This window comes from Berghia stephanieae, chromosome 2 (genome assembly GCF_034508935.2).
Source record: "Berghia stephanieae isolate SIO BIC M18660-M18661 chromosome 2, UCSD_Bste_1.3, whole genome shotgun sequence".
In the NCBI taxonomy this organism is placed as follows: domain Eukaryota; kingdom Metazoa; phylum Mollusca; class Gastropoda; order Nudibranchia; family Aeolidiidae; genus Berghia; species Berghia stephanieae.
The window spans coordinates 10,332,680-10,345,794 of NC_088361.1; the positions used below are offsets into that span (position 1 = coordinate 10,332,680).

The 13,115-nt window shown below is 38.6% G+C and overlaps 1 protein-coding gene across 1 annotated transcript in view; it reads left to right on the forward strand.

The window, feature by feature from the left end:
- The first annotated feature begins 2,713 nt into the window (after window positions 1–2,713).
- Window positions 2,714–13,115, forward strand: part of LOC144964291 (uncharacterized) — a 69,778-nt gene continuing 59,376 nt past the window's right edge. Inside the window, exon 1 of the mRNA XM_078898383.1 lies at window positions 2,714–2,995. The gene's annotated coding sequence lies outside the window, so the exon portion shown is untranslated. The remainder of the gene's footprint in view (window positions 2,996–13,115) is intronic.

Sequence of the window (13,115 nt, forward strand, 5' to 3'; positions counted from 1 at the left end):
CCATAGAGCCATACATATCTCCATCCAAAACTAAAAAACGAGGATAAAAACCAAATCTAATTTCAGCAGGAACATTTTTTTGGGGGTGAATGATCAGAATTTTTGAAGTGCCAAGGAAGATAATAAAAAAACTTCTAAGAGACAATACAAATATAATTGAAAGAATTATACCGAAAGACGATGTGTTATTCACGGTTATTTAGGAACCACTTCTGAATAAATTCCTTTCAAGGAAGAAAGATGGATGGAGAGCCACGAAAAAAGTAGGATCATTAATAGGAGACAAGGAAGACGTAGAAAGAAGAAAAAGTTTATCGACCGTTGAGCTATATAAATTATTACATATTATATGGATTAGAAAAGATAAAAATAAAGACAAACACCAAAATCAAATTATACACAACCCTTGTAAAATCCGTGCTTATAATATAACTGCGGAACATGGGCACTGACTGGAACAGAAGAGCAAAGATTAGACAGATTCCATAGAAAACAATTGAAAAGAGTCCTGAATATACGATGCCCCACAAAAATAAGCAAACATTAGACATATCCCATAGAAAACAACTAGAAACAGTCCTGATTATACGATACCCCACAAAAATAAGCAATAGAACTCTGTATGAAAAATGCACTGAAAGACCCTTATCCATTCAAATCCTGGAGGCAAGATGGCGGCTTTTTGGGCAAATACTCAGAAGAGATGAAAATATACCAACTACTAATGCCATGAATACTTTTTTCACCCTATCTGGACACAAGAAATATAAAGGTAGACCCACCACGTCAATTCACTGTGTCCTCAATAAAGACCTAAAACGCCTTCAAAATAACAAAGAATATCAAAATCAAAGGAAGACCTCATGAAATTAGCATCCACAACAAATTACGTTAACTGTGGAAGGAATTGGCACAGATGATTAGAGAGGCAGCCGAGGCGTCCAGCTCGGATGATTAGGACGCGAAAGGCCTTAAGTCAATTATAAATAAACCCGATCATTGACATACTTTAGCCTCTGTGGAGAGTGGAGAGTGCCATTCAATGAGGTATAACTTTGTCATCAAAACAATGTAATTTCCGATGGAAGGTGTGTCAAAGTCAACTATTTAACCTACATTTCCAGAAACCCTATCCAAACAAATATAACATTTTAGAATGAATAGGAATAGAAGTTTTATACAGGTCTATAAATATGTTTCTAGCAGATCAATTATAAAGCAAAATCAACAGTTATAGTAGACCGATATTTCGAGAGAAAAATAAACCAAACCAACTCCCACTGACGACAGAATCGAGTGGTTTGGGGTGACAAATATAAGCTTTCTGTTTTATTTTTCTAACTGCATTGGTGGTCTTCTTTCAAAAAGAAAATATAGAAACAAGTTTTTTTTGTTTACTTGTAAATAAAGATGGTGTTTTACTTATAGGGGGTTCCCGATAGCTCAGTTGGTAGAACACTCGCTTCACACGCAAAGGGACCAAGATCGATCCCGGGTGCAGTCGAGATTTTTTTTCTGACCCCCCCCCCCCCGCCAAACCTGTCAACCCAGCAGTACATCGGTAGTTGATCTGTTAGATGTGGCGAAAAGTACTTTGAGATAGACTAGCGTCCTATCAGAAGGGTAGCAAGTATTTGTTATTGTCCGTTTCACGCTATAGAAACCGGAATAAACTCCGCCTCCATGGGGCTTACGGCTCTGACGGACTACTTATTTTACTTATAGGTGGAAATAGAGTTCTAACTTTGTCATACATTAACCCTCTCCTTACCAACTATAGTAAAATCGTCACATCTGTTACGATACAACCACCATTATTCTTATTCAAATTTCTTTTTTACATCATAACATTTAAAGAAAATGAACAGGATGTTGTAGGATATGTTTTGCTAAAGAAATTATGTATCGCAAGAATTTTACTGCTATTGTGTTTGAGTGATAAAAAATCTATTTGGTGTTAGTTGGGTGTGAACTTTTTTTAAATAATAGAAATTTTAAAAACCTACCTTTCATATTTGTGGCTGTTTCAATTTCCACCACCAAGTAACTCCGGACATAATACCGCTTTAAGACCGCGAGTGACATTCATTCATTCATTCATTCATTCATCCCATGACCTGATGATCGTCGGGGGGATGTATGGGATGAAGCTCTCATCCCCCCCCCCCCCCCCCCCCAATTCATCTCTCTCTATTGTTGGCCTTCTCCAAGAGTTCTTCCATCTTCATTCCTGTCCATTCCTTGATATTGTCCATACATCCAAACGCGAGTCACATTACAAATTTTGTAAATCATCTTTTTGTCTATAATTTCACTTTCCATAATTCCACTTTCTTCACTATTTCCTACCCCCTTTTCATCTAACTGCCAATCCTTCAATCAACTTCCATTATCTTCAAGGTTGTTTGGAGTGAGTCGTTATTATAGCTTGTAAACTGCCCACATCCCACAATCTCGCACCCCCCCCCCCCCCCCCTCATCCCCCCCCCCCCCCACAAACACATATTATTATAAGAGCAACCCATTTCTCATTCTCACCAATAATACCCCCTCCCACCTTTCCCTCCCTCCCCCACTTTCCGCCTTTCTTCGCCAAACTCACTTCCCTTAATTCTCCCACCCGTCTCGCGAGACACACCCTGGCCGGCCATCGCTTGTTGGCATCGCTGCTGTCACCGCCACCACCACCACCATCATCATCATCATCATCTCCAGAATCAGTAGAAGTCCCCCCGCCCGCCAGCAGTATAAAATCTCCGTCCACCAAATAAATAGCCCCAAATTACCTACAACGTAAACGCTGTTGGAATTCTCTGGACCTGAGTCGTCCGATCTGGCCTCAAGGCCTCTCCTTCTAGTAGAAGCCCGCCCGCCTACTTCAAGAGAAATAGTGGTCTACAGGGCATTTAGTCATATTATTAATAATATCATTCTCGTATAAAAGAAACGTCAAATATCAGTGCAAGCCGAGTACTATTATCCATTCCACCCGTAGGTAAGTCTATAGTGGACATAGTTTAATTTTTTTATATTTTTTTTTGGATTATGATTACTTATTAATTTATTATAACAACTCAAAATGGCTATTCGGTGTGTTTGGAATGTTTTAGTTTTTTGGATCACCTGTGACATTAAACGCATTCGAATGGTAAAAAAACGAGGTGTTACTTATTTGCAGGTCTGATAACCCAAAAAAAGTTATGGGCTCGCTCATTGTCATATATAATAGAAATACTTTTTTAAAAAAACAAATAAAAATATTGTCCATTCCAACATTGTCAACATTGCGCCATAAATACATCCGGTTGTTAGACCTGTGAGTATGTATACGTCGGGCAAAGCACGTGCGGCTATGTGGTCTTGTGGTATGACACTCGCTTTCGGACGGGTAGGTCCTGGGTTCGAGACTCGCTCGGCGCGTAGTTGAGTCCTTGGAAATGACTTTTTACTCACATTATCTCACCATATTCAGGTGTAAAATGAGTACCTGGTCGTTAACAGCTTTGTCTCTGTCGGAAAAAAATGTATTATCGCCAAAATAGGCGTCATGTCTTGATATAGATGTTATCTGTTGCTGCTGTTGGTCAGGGACACCTTTTAAAGCGCTTTGAGCACGTTAAGTGGATATCGCGCTATATAAATGCTCTGTTAAAGGTTAAAACATGTTACAAAAAACGGCAATTGGAGAACTAAACTATTTTTTCAGAAAAATGGCAGTTGAACTAGATGCATATAAAAGAACTTTAATAATATCACAAAATAGAAAATACTTTAATATGCTTATCTAGTACTAAATACATTTTCTCCCGAACGTTAAAATTTTGCAAACGTGCATATTATATCGATATAATTTGGGCATCGCATTAATGTAATTCTTAAAGGATTTGAAAATTTCTGAAAAATTAATTAAACGTCCTTGGTTCTGTTGAAACATTTAAGAAAGTTATCCACAAAGAATTGAATTCATTAAGATACGAAGATGTTTATTGCTTGTTGTATTTTTTTTAAAATGAGATGTGTTAAGATTGTTTCAATATCATGGCATGTATAAAGCGTTAAAATAATAATATTATGTTGTTCTTGTCAGCCTTTTAGTAATAGTAATAATAGTAATAGTGATAGTAATAATAATAGTAATAGTAATTATAGTAATAAATCTTAATTGTCCATAGAATGGAAAATCTTTTGTGGTTTACATTGCTCGAAAAAAATAAAATAAAAGCATAAAGAGAAATGTGTGGATCTTATAATAATACGATTCTCATAACAAATTTACTTCACAATGCACACAGAGACATCTTTACAAATTAATACGACATGGAACATAATGTTTTAATGCAGTGAAATTAAGACTGATTTCAAAGGTATGCATAGTTAAAAAGTTACTCACTCCTTTTCCAATACAATTTTAAACGGTCCCAATTTCTTTCACATCACTTCTCTCTTTCACCACCCCCCGCCCCCTCCTATGTCTCTCTCTCTCTCTCTCTCTCTCTCTCTCTCTCTCTCTCTCTCTCTAACACTCTCTATCTCTCTGACTCTCTCTCTATATATATCTATCTATATATCTATTTCTTTCTCTGTCTCTCTCTATCTATATATCTCTATCTCTCTCTCTCTCTCTCTTTCTCTCTCTCTTTCTCTCTCTCTCTCTCTCTCTCTCTCTCTCTCTCTCTTTTATAGAAGATCAGAAAAGAGAAGATAAGATGATATCTAAAGCAATCTTTGTATGCAATAAAAGCATTATAAAATAAAAACAAACAAGTATTTTAAAATTTGGCCAGAAAATTCGCCCTTCGAATTTTGATCGATTTAAATTAACCTCATCTTGGTAAAACCTGGGACCTCGCGAGTTTTTTCTGAAGTCTCAGGTTTGAGAGTTTTTACCAAGATGGGGGTTATATAAATCGATCAATATCTGAAGGACGAGTTTTCTGGCCAAAATGTTTTAATTCGTGGGTTTTTTTTTTTGGCAGAGTACGGCAGTTAAATGGTTAAAAATCTTTATTTCAAAGTTATGAAAATGATACAAATATCAACTTATCTCAAAAACAAGATTCTGATTGGTTTGGTCATGTAGATACCGTTTGTGCGATCATCTCACGTTGATGGGGGGGGGGGGTGACTTAGATCTTAGAAATGGATTTTATCATTATCATTATCATATAATATATAATATCATATCATATCATATCATTTTCATAGTATATCATAACCTTTATTGGGCTTTAAAATATACCAAATGTTCCTTAAATGCCTTTAAAATATACATGACGATTTACATACATTACAAATTGCATTTTCTTTGAAATTAAAAAAAAAAATAAATGGAGAAACATATAAAAGCATAGAAGTAAATAATAATGAAAAAAAAAATCAAAACAGAACAATAAACATTCGTTCTTATTATTGACATATTATGAATGCTTCGTCATACATGTATTTTAAAATACAGATCTGAACGAGTTTGTATGAAGGACGACAGCCAGAGCAATAAAGAAAAATACAAGAAAAAAAAAACCCATCCCAAAACATCAGTCTAAAGGACTACCGTAATCAGTACCTCGACTGGGAATCGTATTTGAGGTCTTTTGATTACTGGTAACCAGTACTTTGACTGGGGATCGAACCTCAGACCTTTTGATTACCTGTAATCAGTACTTTGAATGGGAATCGAACCTCAAGCCTTCTGATTACCTGGAATCAGAAGGTCTGAGGTTCGATCCCCAGTCGAGGTAGACTGATTTTTTTTGGTTCTTTTTTTTTCTTGTATTTTTCTTTCTTGCTTTATCTAGCACCTTTCATACACACATGTTCAAATATTTATCTTTTTATGCGGTTATGTGGTCTTGTGGTAAGACACTCGCTTTCGGATCGGAAGGTCCTGGAAATGAGGGTCGCTCGGCGCATAGTTGAGTCCTTGGAAAAGAGTCTTTTATACTCACCTTCTCGCACCGTACACAAGTTTGAAACGATTACCTGACCGTTAACAGCGCTGTCTCTGTCCAAAATAAAAAATGTAATATAGCCTAACATGCGGCATGTCCCGCCCTACATGCTAATTGTTAATATTGGCCAGGGACCTCTGGTAAAGTTCTTTGAGCACGTTTAGTAGATATTGCGTAATATAAAAGCTCGCGTTTTAATACAAAATCTTACAACGGTGCCTGTTCCCTAGTTTCTTAATTATGTGTTTTAATGCAACGAGCTGTCGAATATTAGTTATAAGATCCTTGAACTCATGCATTGGAAATACACTTCAACAGGCGTGACGTCACATCCCCCGAAATGACGCAGAGTAACTAAGTAACTGGCTCTAAACCATCGGAACAATGGCGGACGCCCTTTTGAATTACTTCTCCGACAAGCATAAAAGTGTATCCAGAGGAGATAAACATTACAAATCTGATCATGTTTTGAATTTTATACATTCTGATCACATGACATGTTAAAAAGTTATAGCCAGCATGAAGAATAAAAAGTACCGATTTTCTTTGTTTAGAACCAAGCTGCTCGTTGCTAGGCGACGCGACATCAGACTATTGAATCCTATATGGAACACGTTCCTAATACCACTGCGCGCGCGACCTAGGTAGCGTGTATTGAGAACCAGTTCAAAAAACGTTGCATCCAGTGACATCTATTATAGGGATATATGAAGTCCTAGGTTGCATCCCATAGCACGACAGTGCCCGACGTATAACAACTTATTTGCAGGTCTGATAACTAACATTATTATTGCAATCGCATTACGTATACTCGAAAACCAAACCAAAACAAAATATTTTGGCCAGACAACTCGTCCTTCAACTATCGATCGATTCATATAACCCTCATCTTGGTAAAAACTCTCAAACCTGGGGCGTTACCAAGTCCAAGTGTTTCCAAGGCAACAACAATATTGATAATACGGGTTCGAGGCATGACGCCAGTAAATAAAAGTACGTGGTCCTTCAGAGCCATGAGGCCCATAGAGCTGGAGTTTATCCCGGTTTCTATAGCGTGAAATGGACAATAGCAATATTGCATGCTCCCCTTTGGATAGGACGATAGTCTATCGCTAAGTACTTTCCGCTAGATCTAACAGACCCAATCATTGCTGGATGGACAGAAGAGGGGCGGGGGGGGGGGGGTCAGAAAAAAATCTATACTGCACCCGGAATCGATCTCGGTTCCATTGCGTGTGAAGCGAGTGCTCTACCGACTGAGCTATCGGGACCCCCAGTTAATGTGAGATTATAAATCCTTGTCGACCAAATCAACGTTGTTGACCAGTAATTACTCATTTTGCAATTCAGCAAGATGAGAAAACGTGACTGAGATGCCTTTTGAAAGTACCCAATTCTACACTACCCCCCCCCCCCCCAACCCCACTCCCCACAATCATCCAACTACAAATCACGGACTTCGTGTCATTCCAATAGTATACAAAATTAAAACACGCCCTAGAGAAAAAAAGGTGTAGTATTAACCACTCAAATGTCGTACTCTGGAAAACGCGTATTTAAAAATTTGGCCAGAAAACTCGTCCTTCAAATATCAATCTATTTAGATAACCATAGCCGTGAGAAAAAAAACCTAAAACCTGTGACCTCGTGAAGTCCCAGGTTTGAGAGGTTTTTTTTTTGTTTTTTTTTTTTTTTGTTGTCAAGATGAGGGTCATTGAAATTTATCAATATTTGAAGGACGAGTTTCCTGGCCAAATTTTAAATGCCTGTATTTCTAGGGTACTTGCAGTTAACTGGTTAAGACACTCACCCTTGGGTTTGGATTTTCGGATTTGAATTCTGGTGACAACTATCAGATTCTTGGGTTCTTTCGTTTTGGAATTCCAGTCGTGTTCCCAGTCGTTGCATGAGTTTGCGAGTGCGCGATGGAAACGAATTTCAGATTACAAAACGTAAAATTGCAAGAAACATTTTTATTCTAACCCTCTCCCTAAATAGTAACGCGTAATGATATCATGTTTACTATAATAATTTGATAAATAACAATGTGAAATTGAATGTAAGATTCAATTTAAAATACGAAAACAGATAAAATGAACGTTTCGGGTTTCCCCTTTATCAACAAAACATGATGAATGAAACACCATAGACGAATGAGATAATGTGGTAGTGTTGCCAAAGGGGAAACCCGAAACGTCCATATTATCTGTTTTCGTATATTACATTGAAGCTTACATTCAATTTAACATTATTATTTTTTATTTCTTCTAGCTTCGAGCAGCAATATTTAAATTGATAATTTGTGGCGTCAGATTGTAAATCGTTAAATTTCACTAAAAATAATATTATTTATAAAGAAGCATCGTTAAAATGATTTTGAAGATGTCTTTTATTCAAAGATGACGAATTCGGAATCGACTGAGGAGTAGAATAAAAGATTTCTTATCCTCTTGGTTTTTGGAATTTGAACTTTGCCCCCAACGGGCACTCCCAAGCTGCTCCGGAACTCCAAAAAGCAAGAGTGTAAGAATAGCATTATATTCTTCCCTAAACACGATTTTGATTTAGCCAGATATATTTAAATGAAAGAAGGGCTGAAAAAACATTGTAATTATTCCACCTGTTGTCTATATTATTTTCTATTGCAGTAAAATTTAGCGCTGGCCCTCACACATTGTTTATATTAACTTAATAGGGAATGAGATTAGCGGAAGAGTAGCGTCCCTTGATTGGACGTCACCGGCGGAAAAGTTATTAGAGAGAGAACGTCAAGTTGGTTGTGCGCATGCGTCTCTCGTCCTCGCTTCCGGTGAAAGCGGCATGAGACACTTCACCGAAACCGAGGACGAGAGAGACGCATGCGCAAAACCATTTTGACGTTCTCTCTGTAAGGTGACGTCCAATTAAGGGACGCTACTCTTTCGCTAATCTCATTCCCTATATCATTGCGCGTTTTTTTAAGGGGGAAAAGTAGATAAACTAATTTGTTGGATTTAAAAAAAATTGTTTGCTTTGTTTTATTTTGTTGTGTTTAGTTTTTTTGATTTTTTAATCCTTTTTTTTTCTCGGAGACTAACATTTCTGTCCAAAATGACATATAGCATGGATGATTTTAAAAAAATAGACCACTAAAATGTGTCAAATCAAAGCATCTTAGAATTGATAAAATCATAAAATGTGCTTCAAAGTGTTAGCAGATAACCATGATAGTTGTGCGGCTATGTGGTCTTGTGGTTTGACACTCGCTTTCAGATCGGAAGGCTTTGGGTTCGAGCTTCGCTCGGCGCATAGTTGAGTCCTTGGAAATGGCCATTACTCACATTCTCTTACCATACTCAGATGTAAAATGAGTACCGGGTCGTTGAAAGCATTGCCTTTGTCGGAAACAAAATTGTAATATCGCCTAAAAGGCTTCATGTCTCGTTCTGCATGTTACGTGTTACTGTTGGTCAGGGACCCTTTGTAAAGCGCTTTGAGCACGTTTAGTGGATATTGCTCTATAAAAAGCTGAAGTTTTTTATTGTTATTAACTCAATATGATACTTCTCAAGATGACATAACCTCCGTTGTAGCATCCCAGCAAGCTACACAACACCACGTACATTGATTTCTATTTACTTTCGGATCAAGGCTCCTGGTCCTTTTAATTCAATTATCCGCAAAATCTTGTTGTTTGATAGAGGGTCCCTCTCTCCCTCGATCGACTCAACAAATTACCTTACCCGAAGTTGTAGTGCCATAGTTCAAAGTATCGCGTTAATCCATACATCAACGCACCTAATATTGGAAAATATAACAATATAGCAATTTTTCTCTCCTCCTCCTCCTCCTCCTCCTCCTCCTCCTCCTCCTCCTCCTCCTCCTCCTCCTCCTGATTATATGTGGTTACGGGTTGCTGTTGGTCAGGGACCCTTTGTAAATCGCTTTGAGCACGTTTATTGGATATTGCGCTATATAAAAGCTCAACTTTTTTTTCTTCTCCTCCTCCTCCTCATCCTCCTCCTCATGATTCTATGTGGTTATCGATCTAGTGGTATCAAACTCGCTTTCGTATCGGAAGGTCCTGGGCGCATAGTTGAGTCCTTGGAAAAGACTTTTTATTCACAATATCTCACCGTACTTAGGTGTACAATGAGTACTTGCCCGTTATCAGCGCGCCTTGTCTCTGTCGCCTAACAGGCGTCATGTCTTGTTCTTTATGTTACGGGTTGCTGTTGGTCATGGACCCTTTGTAAATCGCTTTGAGCACGTTTATTGGATGTTGCGCTATATAAAAGCTCAACTTTTTCTTCTCCTCCTCCTCCTCCTCCTCCTCCTCCTCCTCCTCCTCCTCCTCCTCCTCATCCACTTCTCCACCGCCTGCTCCTTCTCGTCCATATTCTTCTCGATTTGTGTCGATCCCCTCTGTCCACCGAGCAGTGATTGTGCAGTTGGGTCTGTTCGACCCGACGGAAAGTACTTTGCTTTAGACTAGGGTTCTATCCAAAGGGCAGTAAGCAATTGATATTGTCCATTTCACGCTATAAAAACTGGGGTAAACTTCGACTCCGTATGTCTAATAGTTAGGATGACTAGTATTTTTATACTGCCGCTCTTTGAAAAGTAAAAAGAATAGGCCCAGACCATCTACACATCTTTTTCATTTGGCAGCAGCATATTTTCTTCAAAAAGTTTCCATCCCAAACTTATTTCAAATGATTGGTTTGAGGGGTTTTGACAGTTCGAGGGCCATTCAATTGAACGATCTTTGAAATGAAAGTTTTCTTGACAAAATGAAGAAAATGTTTCATGTCGAGGTTCTGCAGAAAAGGTTTCGACCGACGTGCACTATTTGCAGGTCTGCTAACCCAATTCCTTATGGGCTCATTGTTGTAATGGAAATCTCAACAAACAAAAAAAAAGACCAAAAAAAAGACGCAAAATATTGTCCATTAGAACAATATAATTCTAGGTCCATAAGTGGGTTCGGATGACGTTTATAATGAAGTCCCAGGTTTGAGAGTTTTCGACAAAGTGAGGGTCATTAGAATCCATCGACATTTGAAAGACAAGTTTAGAGACCAACGTCTAAAATAAGCGTAGGTTTTATTTTTCCAAAGTGGATACGACAGTACATTTAAATATTCATGAATTGAACAAATGAAAATTCTATACGCTAAGTTACCATGCGTCATTAGGAAGGAAGTGACGTTATGACTGTTGAAGAGTATTAAACACTATCTCAAGATGTATGAAACGAAGTAAAAAACGTCTATCTTGTTATGGAAACAATGTTTTATAATATGTCACAATCATAAACTAGGACATGGTTTACAATAGGATCCGTGCGGCTTTGTGGTCTAGTGGTATGACACTCACTTTCCGATGGGAAGGTCCTGGGTTCGAACATCGCTCTGCGCATTTTTGTCCTTGCTTGGAAAAGGCTCTTTACTCACCATCTCTCATCGTACTCAGGTATAAAATGAGTACATTGCCGTTTACAGCATTGCCTCTGTCAGTAAAAAATATTATAACATCGCCTAGTAGGCGTCATGTCTCGTTCTAAATGTTACATGTTGCTATTGGTCAGAGCCCCTTTGTAAAGAGCGTTGAGCACGTTTAGTGGAAATTGCTCTCTATAGATAGTATGCGCTTGGCTAAGAAGCTCATAACATTGCCACCCGGAAGTATAACGGACCAACACACAAAACTGTGTGTATCCATGTACGTTTATAGTCAGGTTAATACAGTTCAGTGAGCATTACTCATAAACGCGGATGGCAAAAGACAATAACAAAGACCTGAGTGACGTCATCTTCGAACTATCTATAAAATAGCTCAAGTTAATTTTTTTTACGAAAACAGCTGTCAACTGGGCGCTTTTACTTACTTACTATCAATTCATCGCCCTCATTGAGGTTAGCTGCCGCCCACACTCTGCGATGACAAATGTTTGCCCATTTCTCGCCGTCTGTGACGGTATCGTACAAAGCTCTTAGTTAACTAAAATACGGATAGATTTTACATAGGGAGGTTTTCTCTTGATCCTACTCTAACCCAGAGGTCAACTCATTTCCATATGATAGAAAAATCACAAGACCTTTGCTTCAATTCCGAATGGATTTGTATCTCTGAATCTCTGTAAAAAAAAGTACTCAGTGAAATAATCTGATGCAGACCTTGTTTATGAAAATGATGTAATGGTAGCACGGTTGACTGGTTATCAGAAGGACTGAGGTTCGATCCCCAGTCAAGGAGGACTGATTTTTTTTGGGATGGATTTTTTCTTGTATTTTTCTTTCTTGCTTTGTCTGGCATTTTTCGTTCAAACTTGTTTAAATCTGTATCTTTAGGAGACAGTTCTTTTGATGGAACTTGAGCTTTTGTTATATATAGCGCAAGATCGACTAATCGTGCTCGAAGCGCTTTGCAAAGGGTCCCTGGTCAACAGCAACACGTAAATATAAAACTTCAGCTTTTATATATCGCAATATCCATGAAACGTGCTTAAAGCACTTTACAAAGGGTCCCTGACCAACAGCAACACAAATTATATAGAACGAGACGTGATGCCTATTAGACGATCTTACAATTTTTTAGACAGAGACAATGCTTTTAACTAGTGCCGCGCTGAGGACCGGACCGAGGACCGGTCCCACGGTCTTTTAGCTGTGAACCGTGGTCCAGTCCCAAAGAGGAAGACCGCCGGCGGTCCTCACTTCTTATCACCTTTCAACGGTCTCGCGCCATACTACTTCCCCAGCGATTCGTTGCCTCGGTCCTTTGCCTATCTTCCACCAATCACCACCCATCCCACTTAATTAATCGCACCCACCCCCCTTTGCCATACACTAAACGACACAGACGACCATAGAGGCAGACGACCACCTCCCTCCACTCCGCAAACCGCCCTTTCGTGTGTGAGATGGGGGGAACAGGAGGCGCACGCCTTGGACGATTCCATTATACGGGGTAAATTTCAAAATTTACTACACCATAATGATCGCAATGACAATGATCTATGATGAAGGCATGACCCCTCTTCTCTAATGGGTTATTGTTTGAAATGTGTGTGACTACTAAAGATGTGTGTGTGTGTGTGTGTGTGTGTGTGTGTGTGTGTGTGTGTGTCGAACCTAGCAAGTTGCAAGTCTGATTTTTTGTTTTCTTTTGTCCATCTCTTGTCGC